Raw genomic sequence first — 17,543 nt, forward strand, 5'->3', positions numbered from 1 at the left:
GGGGGGAGAGAAGGCTGCTTTAGGTCCTCATATGAAAAGAAAGGAAGGAGGAAGGAAGGAAGGAAGTAAGGAAGGAGGAAGGAAGGAAGGAAGGAAGGAGGAAAGGAGGAAAGAAGGAAGGAAGGAAGGAAGGAGGAAGGAAGGAGGAAGGAAGAAGGAAGGAGGGAGGAAGGAAGGAAAAGAGAGAAAGTATGGGACTGATGTACTAGCTTAATGGGTAAGGGTGCTTGTGGCCAAGGCTGACGACCTGAGTTTGGTCCCCAGGTATCACAAGTTGTCCTCTGATTTCCACACATGACCACATAAACACAACAGACATGCAAACACAGACATACACACATGCATACACACAAACATACACAGAGACACATATGCATGGGCAACCACACACAGACACACATATGCACACACAGACACACATGCATACACATACATGTGCTCACATACAAACACACATGCACACACAGGCACACAGAGACACACAAGCACATACACAGACACACATAAACACATACACAAGTACACACATACATAGACACATGCAAAATAAATATGATAAAAAGGTTGTATTTTCATTTTCAAGAGCAATGCTTCATGTTTATTATGACTAACACTATGCAGCATAGAAAAAAAAATAAAAACCTTGCTTTTTTTCTAAGTTTTTTGTTTTTGAGACTGAGTCTCCACATATCCCAGCTAACTTGGAACTCACTATACAGACCAGGCTGGCCTCCATCTCACAGAGCTCTGCCTACCTCTGCCTCCCAAGTGCTGGGATTAAAGGCCTGCGCACCACACCTGGATATTTTTAAGTATTTTGAGCCAGGGTCTCACTCTGTGCCCAGGCCGGCCTTGAATTCATGCAAATCCTTCTGCCTCAGTTTCCCATGTGCTGAGATTACAGGCGTGCAGCATCAAAACCGACTAAAAAGGATTCCTAATTCTAACACCCAGGAGTACCACGTTCTACTGTCCCCGCATTTACTCACGCACTCAGCAAGCGCCCGAGGTCTCAGTGCTGGGGCCATGTTCCTTGGGTACCGCAGGGTTCACCATCAGGCTTAGAGTAACCAGTGGGATACAAAGAGGTTCCCGGGTCCCCAGGGATGCAGCAATTCAGATGAGTGGAGCCTGAACATGTACAAACTTGAGAGTATGCACCAAGAAAATAACACAAAAGTACAGATACAAAACTGCCAGCGGGGTGAGGTGGACCACACCTGCAATCCCACATTTGGGAGGTGGAGGCAGATCAGAGTTCAAGGTCATCCACAGCTACATAGCGAATTCAAGGCCAGCATGGGCTACTTAGATTCAGAAAAAAGTTATAAATTGTATACCTGTGTGTGTGTATGTTTGCACATATGTTTACGAATGGACAGGCTCGTGTATGTGTGAGCACATGTTGAAATCAGAGGTCAACCTCAAGTGTTGCTCCTCAGGCATCGTCAACCTTAATTTTTGAAGCAGGGTCTCTCATTGGCCTGAGGCTTGCTGATTAGACTAGGCTGACCTCCCCAGCGCTGGGATTACAATTGTCTGTCACTATGCTTGGGTTTTTATGTGAGTCTTAGGGATCAAACTCAGGTCCTCATGCTTACAAAGCAAACACTTTACCAACTGAGCTATTGCCTCAGCCTCATTTTTTAAATATGAAAAGTATCCAAGAACTGGCAATATTCTATCATTAAATGACTCTCCATAACTAGTTTTTGCTGGGTGATTTCACAGTGCCCTCTATGATTCCCTCTTCAGGTGATGATTCTGTGAGGTCATTTTCTAGGGTTAGAGATAAGGAATCCAAATGCAGTTTCATCTAAGTTGTGCCTGGCAGACCCAGATAGGTGCAGAACACACGCATTACTACTGAAAGACACCGGGATTTCGTAAGATGCTATTTTTCAAGAGTCTCATCAAAATAGTGAAAGAGAAGAGCAACGTGGTTACACATGTGGCAGGCTGCCACCTCATGGACACGACACGAATGACTATTTGCTTATTGGCAGGTGTGTACAAGCACCACCACTTTCCCATCACTGTTACAACTCTGCACTAGGAAGCCAGAGCTGGCCCAGCCGGGGTATACCTGGAGTGACAGAAAATTCAGAGGACATGGCCCCTAACCCCAGAACTTGGTTTAGGGCTTTCATCTGCTAGTGTGCACCACCACACCCAGATAGTATTCTCTCTCTTTCTCTCTTTTTACGGGACAAACCTGCCCCTGAGAATGAGACCCAGAAGCTTCTGTGATGACAAATCCTGTAATTACTGCTGAGCCAAAGCCCCAACCCTCTGGGATACAGCCACAGGGAAGCTGTCCAGACTGGTCAGTCTGTGTGGTAGAACAGGTACAGACACACACACACACACACACACACACGCACGCACGCACACACACACGCACGCACGCACACGCACACGCAAATAAAAATATAATGTCTTTTTTTTTTAAGGTAAAACAAAAAGAAGGGACTGGAGAGATGGCTCAGCAATTAAAAGCTCTGGCTGCTCTTGCAGAAGACCCAAGTTCAGTTACCAATACCCACGCGGTAGCTCACAACCATCTGTAACTCTAGTCCCAGGGGGAATCTGATGCCCTTGTCTGGTCTTCATGGGCACGTCACTCATGTGGTACACATACATACATTCAGGCAAGCACTCATATACATAAAATAAAAATAAATAAATCTTTAAAAAAAAAAGGAAAGAGGCTGGGCTGTACCTCAGGGCTGTCAGTGGTAAAGTGCTTGCTCATATGCATGAGGCTCCAGGTTCAACCCTCAGGACTGGAAAAAAGAAAGAAAGAAAAGAAAACAGAAAACTTTTTTTAATAGAACTGGGCATGGTGGCACACACTTGTAATCCCAGCACTTAGGAAGTGTAAGACAGGAGGATCAGGAGTTCAAGGCTTGCCTCAGCTCCACAGGAAGTTTGAGACCAGCCTGGGCTCATGAGACTATCTTAAAAATAAAATCTTTTTTCTTAATAAATGCCAATTTTGCTTCACAGATGCCGCTCGCAGCTGCAGGCATCCTCAGGATCCCAACTGACCCCATCATCACAGGACTTCTCCAGTCTGTCTAATTGCTTTTTGATGTCAGACATATTAGATTTCAGCCCATCCAGTGACCACATCTTATTACCACTGCCAAGATCATGTCTGCATGTAAGGCTATATTCAGAGCTGGTGGACATGAATTTGGGGTACACTATTTGACCCAGCACAACATCCCTTTCTCAAACAGCCAGAAATTACAGAGCACAGCCCATAAACATACCCTATAAGCACCCCAACTCCACGAATCCATGAATCCTCAGCTGTTCCTCTCAGATGAGCCTTAGGCAGTCTCAGACCCAGCTGACATGCTGAGAACTCAATAGGAGACAACAGGCTGGACTGATTGCAATCACAACATCCTCAGACAACTTTACACACCCCTGACCCTGGGAAGACATGGGGAGCAGAGGCCTGAAGGGCCCCAGCTTCAAGACACTCAGCCACCAGCCTGAGTGTACAGGACTGTGGCCTCACCTAACTGTAACATGTGCTGGGCACTACAAAATGGACCTCCACTTCTCATGGTGGGGCTTCTATGTTGTGGGGTTGTGTTGTTGATCTTGCTTCCAGGACCCCCAAATTCTGTAACGTCCTTGAGTGTCTACTATGGACCATGAGCCCAGAGCAAGTCTGAGACCGTCCCCTAAGATGGTCCCCACAGCCCCCCATGTAGCCTGTTTCTGGGGGTGTCTGCCAGGGATAGGGACACCCAATGAAGCTGCAGCAGGTACGGGGCTGTGGAACAAACCAGGACAGAACACAGTGATGTTCACATAACTGCAAATCAGGTTAGGGGTTCCGAAGAGGTAACGGCAGCCAGTTCTTGTTCCCCCAAAAGAAGAACGAGGTTATCCGACAAATATAGACAGAGTAGCTACGGCAGTGCCTGGGGCACAGGTCTGAGTCCTGGCAACACAGCAGAGAGAGTAATGTGGGCCTGTCCCCGCAGTGCTGGCTTAGCAGGGCAAGACTGTGCGTGAAGAAACACCTGAGATGCTACAGTAGCTGGGGCTCAGAGAGGGGAGGACAGAGTCCCAACTCAAAGTGCAGAGAAGCAGCGGAACACCTAGGGGACGTACAAGAAGACCCAGGTGCTAGGGCTGGAGCTCTGGGTGTATTGGGGGACCTGTGTGATACAGGATGGAGGAATGGACAGATTCCACACACAGGAAGGAATCTACACCCTGCGTGCTAGTAGCACTTACGCACTGTTAATGGCTTGCTGTTCTGAGTTGATGCTCCAGCCCAGGTGGCACCTGGAGGAGCACAGGGTTGATACCAGCTGACACTAGACCCAGCATTCCGAGATGTGCCAGAGCCCAGTTTTGCAGAGAATGAAGCATGCGAGAGATGAGGGGGCACAGACATCACAAGTCTCAGAAATGTGGCTGGCCAGCTGACCAAACTCCAGGATGACTAATTGCCCTCCTAAGTCTGCTGACTGCAGATGAAACAGAGGCAATTTTCTAGGATGCTAACCCCCTGCCTTCTCCAATCATTGGCTTTCAGAATAAAGCACAGCTTAAACACTCAATTTCTGTCTCTGCTTGTCAGCCTTTGTGGTAACAGGCAGCACGAGCTCCAGTTATAGCTGGATGTGCCAGGCCTGGATACAAAGAAAACAGGACAGAGGGGTGGGACAACGAGGCAGGACAAAGGAAGCCAGGCTGGCCATTCATGGGGCAGAGAAGGAGCCAAGAAGGGTTGGCAATGGAGCCTGGCCTGGTGGAGGGGCCACAGAGCCCTTCCAACTGGGGACGGGATGGCGTCAGGTAGTGACTCTGCCCAGAACCGTGGTGATACAGACTGAGGATGTGGTGAGGATGGTCAGCCCTAGGCATGCTACAGCAGATGTGGGGGTGCCACTGGCGTTTTGCTCTGGCCGCCTCTCGGCTCCCTGTCCTCATGATCTCAGATAAGACACACAGCATAATGAGGAAAACAGGTGGGGTTGAAAATGGAACCATCATGCATCATGCTGACCTATATTTTATTTATTTATGTTTTATTTTATATGCATGAGTGTATTGCCTGCATGTAGGTAAGTGCACCTGTGTCATGCAATGCCCTTGGAGAGGGTGTTGAATCCCCTGGCACTGGAGTTATGAATGGTTGTTAACTGCCATGTGGGTGCTGGGAATTGAACCTGGGTCCTCTGCAAGAGCAGTCAGTGCTCTTAGCCACCAAACCATCTCTCCAGCTCCTTATTTCTTTTTAAAGATTTATTTTTACTTTTAATTATGTGTGTGCACATGAGCACAGTGCTCCAAGAGGTAGAAGAAGACGTCAGATCTCATGAAGCTGGAGTTACAGGTGGCTGTGAGCCTCCTGACATGGGTGCTGGGAACTGAACTCGGATCCTCCGCAAACGCAGTAAATGCTCTTAACTGTTGCGCCATCCCTCCAGCCCCCTGACTTACAGTCTAAGCTTCATACTATTGCTAAAGTCTCTGGAACGGACAAGTTTCGCTGAGGGACAATTTTTCTTGCCCCAGGGACTGACACGTCCATTTGGATTAACTCTCATAGGAGTGGACACCAGGTTGCCTTTGCTCTTCCCAGAAAGCCTCAGCTAGGTTGTAATCATATGAGCTTCTAGGCAATTCAGAATGTCAGGTCTCTACCCAGGGGCAAAGAAACAACTCAGACCTCATCCTTTTGATTCTTTTGACTAGTAACCAAAGTCTTGACCTTTCAGCTCCTGGGTGTTGATTAAGGAAGGAAAGGTCCATCCCCAATGACCTCCAAAACTGCTAACATTTAACCAGCTACCTAAACAGAACAGGTCGGGTTGAGGCCAGCACCAAGGCTGGGCTTGCCCAGAATGAGAAAGAGGCAAGATCTGGGCTTCGGGGACATCCCAGGGACAGGGCAGCGAGTCGGGGGCCCTTCCTAGTCTGTTAGCCTGGGCATAGGGCTCTGGGGTCCCAGAGAGGGTATTAAATTCCCTCAGCCTGGCCCATCAAGGTGAGCAGAGCATTGAAGGTGAGGTCCCTCACGTTGTGAACCCTGGTTGCCCATTCCTGGAGCGGGGACACAGAGCATTGTCAACTGCCACCTGTGCCCCACACCTGCTGTCTGGATGCTACCCAAATTACAACAGATTTAGCAAATTAGCCCACAGCTGCTGCTCCACAGGCAGAGCAGACTCACTCAGGGTCTGGTTTTCTTCGTAACGTTTAGAGAAGAACTTCCTCACTGCGCTGGCTCAGGCAGCCTGGAATCTTGCTTTTGGGGAAAAGGATGTGTTTGGTGACCTACCTGGGATTCCTTAAGTTTCAGTATGAGGATGCTGCATTGCGTATAACTGATGCCATTTTGACCTTTGAGTACCCATTGCCTGAGCCCAATCCAAAACTATGGCCTCACATAAGTTGCTTAAATTTTCCTCTATATGTGTTCATGTAGGTGAATGTGCACGTGTGTGCATGTGTATACAGGTCCCAGGTTAATACTGGGTGTCTTCATCTACTGCTCCCGACCTGATTTTTGAGACAGAACCTGGAGCTCACAGATTTAGCTAGACGGCTGAGCAGCCAACCCCCGGGTCCTCCCGTCTCTGCCTCTCCAGCCCTGGATTACTCAGATCCTCGTGCTTACGCAGACGGCACTTCACTGACAGCCCTCTCTCCAGCTTCTTGGTTTGGGTTTTTTGAGATGGTCCATGTAGCCGAGGCTGGCCTTGCACTCCTGTCCCTCCTGTCTCCACCTCCCAAATTCCAGGATTACGATCGTCCACCACATGTAGCTTTGATTTTGTGGTTGTTCCTTTTTGGGTTAATGAGTTGGGGGGGGCGTTGCCAGAGGAACCCAAGGAGCTCATAAGACATTGGATCCCCTAGAGCTCAAGTTATAGATAAGTGGTTGTGAGTCACCCAACTTGGATGCTGAGAACCAAACTTGGGTCCTCTGGAAGAGCAGCAAGTGCTCTTAACTGCTGAGCCATTTCTCCAGCCCCTTGGTTTTTTGTTTTTGTTTTATTTTGTTTTGTTTTTAAGACAGGGTCTCACTCTGTAGCCCAGGTTGGTCTGGAAGACTGTTGCCCAAGCTTGCCCTGAACTCTTCCTGCCTCAGCCTCCTGAGTGCTAGGCTCTGCAGGCATGCACCACCACACTTGGCTCCTAGCATGTTTTCCATAGTTCAGAAGTGAGGGAGGGCTGGGGAGGACCATACTTGTACCTGGTTCTCAGCCCCACATGGCCCCAACAGCTGGCCCAGGGGTCAGGGCTGTCCATCTGCCTCCCACTCCCCCAGGTGAGGACTGACAGGTGCCCCTTCCCCCAGGATGCTGAGCAGTCTGAAGAACAGTCTCCGGGTGGACGCCTGTCTGCCTGGGCTGTGGCTATAGCTTTGGCTTACAGCGGTTGATACAGGAAGGACCCGCTGGGCCTGCAGAAGCCCACCAAGTTCTCGGCTGTGGCTATAGCTTTGGTTTACAGCGGTTGATACAGGAAGGACCCGCTGGGCCTGCAGAAGCCCACCAAGTTCTCAGGGGCCCCACCACCCTGCCCCACCTGCCTTACCCCTCCACACCAGCAGGGCCTCCAGGCTTCTGCGCTGGACAGTTTACACCCCTAAACCAGGTAACAACTCCCACTTTGGCAAGGAGCCTTTCTGGGGACCCAAGGTCAGGCTGGTAACTAGTGCCAAGTGGGCACCCCTGTGTGTCTGGTCCCTGCCTCTGTGTGGCCCCTTCAGTGAGCTCATCCCCTGCCCACACTGCTGCCAGCCTCTCTCCCCTCACTGCACCACGCCTTCCTGCCGGCCCTTCTGGAGGACGTGAAGCGCCTTCCTGTCTCCTCTCTAGCTGGGCTCGTGGAGGGCTCCACTCCTTTACTTTCCACCTTTCTTCAGCTTCTACATCGGCTTCCTCATCCTCACCCACATGGGCAAGTCCAGCTGGGCCACGCCGCAGAGTACAGGATGGATGCTTGAACTGGGCCCCTGGAGGAGGAGGCTTAGGGTGGACACCAGGAGGGAAGAAAGTAGAGGTGGGAGGAAGCAGAGAGAGGAGAGGGACAGTGGTCTGGCAGCCCTAGGGTCAGAAGAAGCACATCTTGCCTAGAGCCCATTGGCTGCCAGGTGGGAAAGACAGCACCAGGTCCTCAGGGCCCAGAAAACTGCAGCCTCCAGGGCAGCAGAGAAAAGTGGCACTTCTGCTGACAGTCCCGCCTTCACCCTGAGACCTCCATCCTGATCCCCAGCCCTCGGCTTGTCTTGCCCCCCCTCCAACAGTGGTCAAGGACAGAGGATGGTGGGTAAGTCACCTGACTAAAGGCATCTGTCCTTTTGCAGACTTTTGTGTCACTCTGAGTCTGGTGCGCAGAATTTGGGACCTCCTTGGGTCCGGAGACTATAGGCAGGCGGTCCACAGGCCAGATGGCACCCCCAGGCCCAAGGGTCCACATTTCCTCAGGGTCCTGTTCCCTTGCATCTCTCAGATGCAAGTCCTGAGCATCACAATATTATTTAAATCATTTAACCTTCAGCAAGGCCACAGAGTGGAGGGGCTACTACCCCATTAGCAAACCAAGCCTTCATAAAGGGGGCCTAGGCAGGATGGTGAGGTGTAGCAGATAGCTGCCTGGGTCCTCACTTATGACTCAGGAAGGAAAAGTCCCTTTGGAAGACCTCAACCTTGAGGAAGGAGATCACCAGGTGCTGTAGCAGCTTTTCAGAGCACCCCACCCCACCTGCCTATTCAGACCAAATTCCAGGTGTGCAGGGACAGAGTCTCCCTTTCCCCTGATAAGCAGAAAACACAGCAAATGTCCCCACACCCAGCCCATGTGCCTTAGCCCCCACCCCCATCCTGATACTGCACAGGGGGGCCCCCTTGCAGCTCCTGGGAGCTGTAACCTGTGCTGTTTCTGTGCTTGTGGCTCTGCCCTGTGGTGTGGGGGCTTCCTGAGTTAAAGTTCAAAGCATTCTATAGACCACTGAGCAAAACACCAGAAGCAACAGCGTGAGAGGACCTCATGCTGGCTCTTATAAGTCATCATTGAGGGAGTAACTGCTCTGACAAGAGGCAGGCCCACCTAAAGGGGTTCCCCGGGCTCTGCATAGAGATCCTAGGTACCCAGGAAGGTTATCAGTATGTCACAAGCTACAGGCCCACAGTGACTACATTATAGGCAGCCAACCCATCTAACCACTAACCCCATATGGGAAGTAACCTGCTATGGCATTTGGGGAACAGCTCCCAGAGACTGGGGTGGGGTGCCAGGGCAGCTGTGACCCTGTAAGAGGAACTTCAGTAAGCTGAGGCATTGCCTCACAAGGAACCTCCCCAGACTCACAACCTTGACTTTTCCCTACGGCCAAATCCAGGATACAGGACCTAATACAGAGATCCAAGGTTGACCTTCTGAGACTCAGTTTCCTGTTCTGGAAGGTGAGTGAGTCTCATCCTGCCTTTATGGTATGTGTTTCTCTCTCTCTCTCTCTCTCTCTCTCTCTCTCTCTCTCTCCTGCAGCCCAGCCTGAGCAGCAAAACCTGAATACCATTCCCTCCTGGCCTGGGGGCCTTTTCCAGGGGCTCTGGATGCCTGGGAGACCCTCTACTCCCTGCAGAACACTAAGTCCTATAAGACCCCTGCCCTACCCTCCTGTCCTAGAGCCACACTGCCATCAGGTGGTTGTGACTTTCAGATCTGCCTGAACCTTTGGGTTCATTCACACCTCCAGGTCCAAAATGACCCAGGAGTCACACCCAGGATAGGTCTTCCTCTCTGGGGCTGATAGACTCAAGCCCACAGAGGTAATTTTGCCTAGTGGGAGTGAGATATCCCCAGGAGCCACAAAACTCCATGGGGAGAGAGCAGCAAGTCAGTCCTGAAGCCACAGTGAGACGCAGATCGCAACATCCAACACTAAAGGACAAGACTCAGGCTGAGACAGGGCTGCTGTGTCCACTGTGGTGGAATGTACCAGAGGACCCGGGTTTCTTGCTTCATTCCTTCCCTGGTCTGTGGAGCTTTGCAGACCCATCTGCCATCAAGGCCTTGAGCTAGCCACCTCCTGCCTGCCTGATCACACCTCGCCTGACCTGAAGAGGCCCGAGGCTTTAGTTGCCACTGGTGCCACATCCTGTGGCAATACACCCTCGCTCCTGCCCCCAGGTATATGGTGGCTCTGTCATCTCCAGGCGACAAGCCCCACTCCTTTTGGAAGGTAAGAGGGGTCAGAAAAGAGCATTTGTGAGGGACCCCAGAATGAGTCCATCTCTCACCTCTGTGAGCCTGTGATAGACCTGGGGACACAGCAAGTAACCAGGCTAAGGACCAGGCAAGGTCTAGATGGTTACCAGCCTCAACTGACAAGATGCTGCTCCTTGTCTCTAAGCCTGAACCCTAACTGAAGAGAATCCCAGTCGCACCCCCACCACCCATACCAAGTCCTAAACTGACTGGCATGCAAGGGACAGTGGTACCCACAGGCCTGGGCACCTTGCCCTGTCACTTGGGTCATCTGTGAGAGCAGAGAGGGACCCAGCCTTCTACCATCAGTCCCCAGGAAGGTTCCAGAAACCCAGGACAGAGACACCTCACCTTCTGCCCATCAACACATCCTCCAGACCTGGATGGAGGCCCCACCCCTCCCACTGGGCACTCAGCTTCAGTCCTGCTCCGCACGCAGATTCCGTGTGAAATCAGACCAATATGTGACCTACCCCTCGCCAGGCAACTCTCAGGCAGAACACAAAACAACAGCCCCCTAACCATTCTGGGAGGAAATGGACACAAAAGAGACCCCAAGGAATCATAGGAATCCAGCCTGAGAGTCAGGAGGCACCAAGGGGTAGCTACGGCACCCATCGGAGAGACCCATGGGGAAGCCATCTCTTTCCTTCTCACTCCAAGCTTGGGGCTGGCTGCCCTCAGCTCTGCCTCTGGCATATGGCATATGGCATGTGAGAGAGGGCCCCCAGGGGACAGAGAGTCAGGCCAAGGGGCAGAACATTCGGGGAAATCCTCATTCTCACCCAGAATGGAACCACAGGCAGTGTGCCTCGAGATGACCTTTGCCTCCACAGCCCTCCACTCACCTGCTCCCCACACCTCTGCCCCATCTCCTTGCAGGCAGGGGCCACAGACCTCACACTCAGCCACACAGGCTCAAAGGCCACCTCAGCCTTTCACACCTAGGGTCTCACAAGAGACCACACCAAGTCTGGGCAGGACCGGCGTCATCTTTCCACTCCCTGGCTCCATATCCTCTGCCAAGAGTGACCACTGGGGCTGGGGAGGCTGGGGGCAAGGGGAGAGCCGTGGTGAGCCCTGGGAGCTGCATCTGTCTCCACTGGCTATGGTGCCCTGGGGACACACCAACTGTCTTCCCTGTGGCCCTGGTCACTGAGCTTGGGTGGGTGGCCCTGTAACATGACCCCAGTCAGTTCATCCCCATAGCCAGCAGGAAAAGATGGGCACTTAGGGGCGGAGTTGCTGTCCTCAGCCCCCTCCCCAGGATGTCACATACATCCAGGACACCTGCCTAGCCACCTTTCTTAGCACCCAGGTCACCTGCCCCCTTTCCCCTGGGCTTGCCTGTTTCCACTGTCCCTAAGACCCAGACTAGAAAGACTTCACCCTCTTCCTCTAGGAAGGCTGCCTGAGTGACCCCATGAGGCCACCGTCCTCCTTCCCTATGTTTGGCCTGAACCAACCTGTCTTCTTCAAGTACGTATGGCTTTCTCCACAACCCTATCCTGTCCAGCCCACCTGCCCTAGCCCCCGGCCCCTACTTAGCACCCTGGTGCTGCCCATCTAAGTCTAGCCATTACTCCCAAGACCTCACAGCCAGACAGACCGGTTTTAGGAGGCCTGAGGCTCCTCTGGCTCTAGGAAGCTGGCAAGAGGCACAGAAGGGAAGTGGCTCACGGGGCAGCATGGTCCCCCACTCCCTGTGCACTCGCCTTCCACAGGCGGCTCAGCAGCCTGTGGTGCCCGTCTCTCTCTGAGCTGGAACCCTTCAGATCTGGCTCCTCCTGGCTGACCCAGGGTCAGCCCTGCCTCTGAGGCCTTCATTGCCCTCAGTAACAAGTTCCTAGATGATTTCCCAGTACAGTCACTGAACAGTCCCCAGCCCTGTGGACAATGGGGCTGCCCCAGCCTGATGAACCTGAACCTTGCTGCCAGAGCAGCACTCTTTAGGAACCATCTGGGAGCTTATCACCAAAGGCAGGGAAGGCCTTGTGGCAGGGCTGGCCCTGGGGTCAGACCACCGGCAGAGCAGAGGATTCCAGCAGAGAGAGCAAGGCCTGCTGAGGTGCTAAAAAAAGGGCCGCCCGCCCTCTGGTGGCAGGACAGGGCAGAAGCTGGGACCAGCCCATCAGATGTGTGCCCTGCCTCTGTGGAGGATCAGGGCTGGGGCAATGCAAACCCTTTTCTCTGAAGGTGTCAACTCCTGCCCAGCTCCCTCTGTCCTCCGTGCACCCGACTTTCCCCATTAGGAAAGGAGACGGGGAAGAAGGCTGAAACAGAGACATCTGAGCAATTTCAAAGAGAGAAAGTGGCTGGGTCATGATCTTGGCCCATTTGGGCAAAGGGGGTAAAGGTGTTCCAGAGGGGAGGGTATCACTGTGCTTGTCTCTGGGTGGTGCTGTCCCCAAGGCAATTGGAGTTGCTGCTTTGGGAAAGAAAGTTGGCTGGGAGGGATTAGATGGATGTCCCCTGACCCATCTGTCCCTGTCTGCTATTTAAGTGTCTATAGAAGACCTGAGGGACTCTGTGTGTGTGTGTGTGTGTGTGTGTGTGTGTGTGTGTCCAATGTGGGGAAGGCCCTCACCAGATGATGGATGTTAGCTTTGAGACTGGCCTGGAAGACAGAGGCAGGTTTTTTATTTATTATTTTATTTATTATTATTATTTTTGGTCTTTTTGAGACAGGGTCTCCCTGTAGCCCCAGCTGGCCTGGAACTCCCCAGCTGGCCTGGAACTCACTATGTAGACCAGGCTGGCCTTGAACTCACAGAGATCTGCCGGCCTCTGCCTTCCAAGTGCTGGGATTAAAGGCACGCACCACCACGCCCGGCCCTTATTTATTATTATTATTACTATTGGTCTTAGACAGGGATCCCTAGAACTCACTATGTAGATCAAATTGGCCTTGAACTCACAGAGCTCCTCCTGCCTCTGCCTCCTGAGTGCTGAGATTAAAGGCGTGCACCACCATGCTGGGCTCAGAGGCAGTCTTTAGCCTCTGCACTCCTGGACAGATGGGGACACCTCCTCCTCTCAGTTGAAACCATGGGGGATTCAGTCCTCTAGCTGCGTCTGCCCACCTCCACCTGCTCCACCTGCCTGCCTGGTGACCCCAGCTCTTGTATCACAGTAGAGAACAGCCTCCAGGACCACTCAGCCAGCCCCTGGGCAAATCTTTCATTTCTCCTGAGCCCCTAGATGGTTCCTAGAGTGTCTGCCACTGCTCTGAGCAATCCCACAACCTGGTCACCTGTCCCACTCCCCCTCGGCTTTCAGAGGGACAGTTCTGAGATTTAATGCCCCACAGTCAACCCAGTGAGACTGGACTCTGGCTTCCTGTCCTTAAGAAAGCTAATTTAGTTCGGCATGGTGGCACACGCCTTTAATCCCAGCACTTGAGAGGCAGAGGCAGGCGGATCTCTGTGAGTTCAAGGCCAGCCTGTTCTACATAGTGAGTTTCAAGCCAGCTGGGGCTACAGGGAGACCCTGTCTCAAAAAATAGACAAAAGAGTGAAAACAAGAGAGAGAAGGAGAAAGGGAGAGAGAGAGAGAGAACTGACATTAGAGGAACCTTCCTAGAAATTGTGCTAACAAAGGAAAATACCTGATTTTTATAAGTTTTCTAAGTTTTGGGCTGACTGGAAGTTTTAAAATGTGTGATTTAGCCTGGGATAACATGTATGATGAAGATCATGGAGGAGCCAGGGACCATAAATTAAGAATTGTTAACCACAGCACAGAACAGCTTCTTAATTCTCTGTCCCAGGAAGAGAGCTGGGAGGTGGGGATGGAGAGATGGCTCAGCTGTTCAGAGTGCTTGCTGCTCTTGCAGAAGACCTGAGCTCAGTTCCCAGCACCCATGTTGGGTGACTCATATCTGTACCTCAAGCTCTATGGGATCTGACACCCTCTTCTGGCCCCCACAGACACCTGCACTCACATGTGCACATACCCATACATGTATACACATAATTAAAAAATAAAATATATCTTGAAAGAGAGATAGCTGAGGGGTGTGGCCTGATTTCTTCTGGCTTTGGGATCTGCCTTCTTGGGGTGACCAGTGTTTAAAGAGACAGACCTATGTTCTAACAATGGGAAGGGAAAGAAGTCCCACATTCCAGAATCTGCCTGGGAAGCAGAAACTTGAACAGCACTGACAAAGCCAAGATAACCCTCAGAGACAATATTCCCTTCTCCAAGAGCTATCTCAAACAAGGATGGGAAAAGCAGCTAATGAGCTACTTGAGCTCAGGGCCAGAATGCGTGGCCTTGAATTTGACAGTTTTAACAGTACGTCCTCATCCCTAAATCTAAACAATACAATTCAGAAAACTGTCTTACAATTTCATCTACAGAATAAGAAGGAAAAAAAATCAATGAAGCAGTTCAGGTTTTACCTTTAGAACTTTATTTAATCGTTAAACTTTGTTGTAAATCATATCCTTTTGAATATTTAATTCTTTTAATTATATGCATTTATATGGGGGGTTGTACATGTGAGTGTGATGCTCACAAATCCCCTGGAGCTGGAGTTACAGGCAGCTGGAAGCCACCTGATATGTGTGCTATGCATCGAACTCGGGCCCTCTGGAAGACCAGTGCGGGTTCTTAACCACTGAGCCATCTCTCCAGCTCCATCAATTACATCTTTTGAGAAATGTAACTAACAAAACCACAGAATAGCTGGACATGGTGGTACACACACTTGTAAATCCAGCCCTTGGGAGGCAGAGGCAGGAAGATCATCACAAGTTTGAGGCTAGCCTAGTCTACACAGCAAGTTTGAGGGTAGCCTGGACTACATGGTGAGACCCTGTCTCAACAAACAAAGCAAACAAGACTCAAAATCACACATGACTCTTGTGACAAGTGTGGCTCTCTCTAGAGAAGTCTGGCACCCATGTCTTGGTACGGGTGGTATTCTGTCCTTTAAAGCATCCCTCTCACCACCATCCATCCTTAAATCTGAAATATTTACCATCCCTTGGCTTTACTAGATAACTTTACTGCACACTGGCTCATCCCAAAAGTCTTTCCCAAGGAAGCCGAAGCAGCATCCACAGAGCACGTTCTGGATGTGAGAACTGCTAGATGCAGGGGCCATGCACTGGTCACTTTGTGGAATTTTAAATCTACCCAAGGAGGTGGCACTGGTGTTTCCATCTTATAATTGAGGGCCAGAGCAACCCAAGGCTGCCCATTGTCACATCCTAGCAGAGCCAATGGCCTCATCCCAAGTATAAGGCTTCTTCAGCAAAACTCCCAGCCTGATGCTGGACCAGTGAGAGTAGTATTTAGGAGCAAGGAGGCCCAGTCCACTCAGGTCCCATCAGGCGGTGACGCCTCCCTCCATCACTTCTGCCTTGAATCAGGCCTGCTCTGAACTGGAGTAGACACTCTGAGTCCTCTGGGTCAGAAGATGCTCCAGGTAGGCAGAGGAGCCTCAGCTCATATGGGTCACAAAAGTCAAGTTAGAATCAGGGGGGAGGGAGGAGGAGGGGGAGGAGGAGGGAGAATTTGTTGCTTAGTGGAAACCTGCTTATCAAAACAAGCACCCTAGGTGGTGACCCAGCAGTGTTGAACATCCAGGAGAGAAGAACTTCCACAGACAAGAGGCCATTTCCCAGCAAACACTTATTTTCCTAGATGGGGCCAGGCCAAGGCAAGCCTATCACTTCCCCTCCTCCCTGCCCACAAAATCCTGCTGTGTGTGCATGTGTGTGTGTGTGTGTGTGTGTGTGCAGGCAGGAACCCTCCCACACAGCCCTGGTCCTGCAGAACCTCACCCACATTTCACCCTCTACCTGACACCTGTCCCAGCCTCTGGTCACCCTCTCAGACTGAAGGGCTCCTTGTGGAGGGACCTGGAGGGGTCAGGCATCTTGAACCCAGCACAGCATTGGTTTCTGAAAGTAGTTCTTACACAGGGTGCCAGGCAATGGATAATAATACCGTTTTTTCCTGTTTTATGACAGATTGTGGATATTTTACAAAATCCTTCATTAGGGATTTGGATAAGAACTTTATTTTTTGCTTTACTTTTATATGTATTCCTGTGTTGCGTGAGTATACGCAAGTGCACGCATGTGGTGCGATGCCCATGGGGAGAGAGGGTGTGGGATCCCCTGGAACTGGAGTTATAGACAGTTGTTAGCCACCATGTGGGTGCTGGGATTCAAACCCAGATCCTCTGCAAGAGCAGTCAGAACTTAAACAGAAATCTCCTTCCCATTTGTATCCAGTAAGTTTGGAAGCACAGATGTCATCAAAGATGACAGAAGGCTGACCCGGGTCCTGTCAGTTATGAGATGGTCCAGGTGCTGTCGGAAACCACTGCCTGCTGACGTCCTTAGGGCCCTCTGGAAGACCAGTGCGGGTTCTTAACCACTGAGCCATCTCTCCAGCTCCATCAATTACATCTTTTGAGAAATGTAACTAACAAAACCACAGAATAGCTGGACATGGTGGTACACACACTTGTAAATCCAGCCCTTGGGAGGCAGAGGCAGGAAGATCATCACAAGTTTGAGGCTAGCCTAGTCTACACAGCAAGTTTGAGGGTAGCCTGGACTACATGGTGAGACCCTGTCTCAACAAACAAAGCAAACAAGACTCAAAATCACACATGACTCTTGTGACAAGTGTGGCTCTCTCTAGAGAAGTCTGGCACCCATGTCTTGGTACGGGTGGTATTCTGTCCTTTAAAGCATCCCTCTCACCACCATCCATCCTTAAATCTGAAATATTTACCATCCCTTGGCTTTACTAGATAACTTTACTGCACACTGGCTCATCCCAAAAGTCTTTCCAGTAATGTAGTCAAAGATGTGGTTTTAGCTAAGTGAGGCCCCTAGGAAGAACTTGGGCTGGGGTTGGTAACTCTGGCCTGTATTTCTGCTGCCTCTGACAGTCAGAGGGAATCAGAGAGTCTAATGGAAACTGGGTGAGGTGGCACATGCCTGCAATCCCGGCACTTGTGAGGCAGAGGCAGGAAGATAAGAAATTCAAGATCATATTCAGCTATATAGTAAGGTCTAACAATCTGAGACCCATGTCTCAAACAAAACAAAACAAAGCTGGGCATGGTAGAGCATGCCTTTAGTCCCAGCACTCGGGAGGCAGAGGTAGGCAGATCTCTGTGAGTTCAAGGCCAGCCTGGTTTACATAGCAAGTTCCCGGCCAGCTGGGGCCACAGGGAGACCCTGTCTCAAAAAGACTCCAAAAAATGAAGGAGGTAGGGAAGAATGGAGGGGGAGACGAAGAGAAGGAAGAGAACAAGA

The sequence above is a fragment of the Nannospalax galili genome, unplaced genomic scaffold, assembly GCF_000622305.1.
Source record: "Nannospalax galili isolate Female #2095 unplaced genomic scaffold, S.galili_v1.0 scaffold1250, whole genome shotgun sequence".
NCBI classification, from domain to species: Eukaryota; Metazoa; Chordata; class Mammalia; order Rodentia; family Spalacidae; genus Nannospalax; species Nannospalax galili.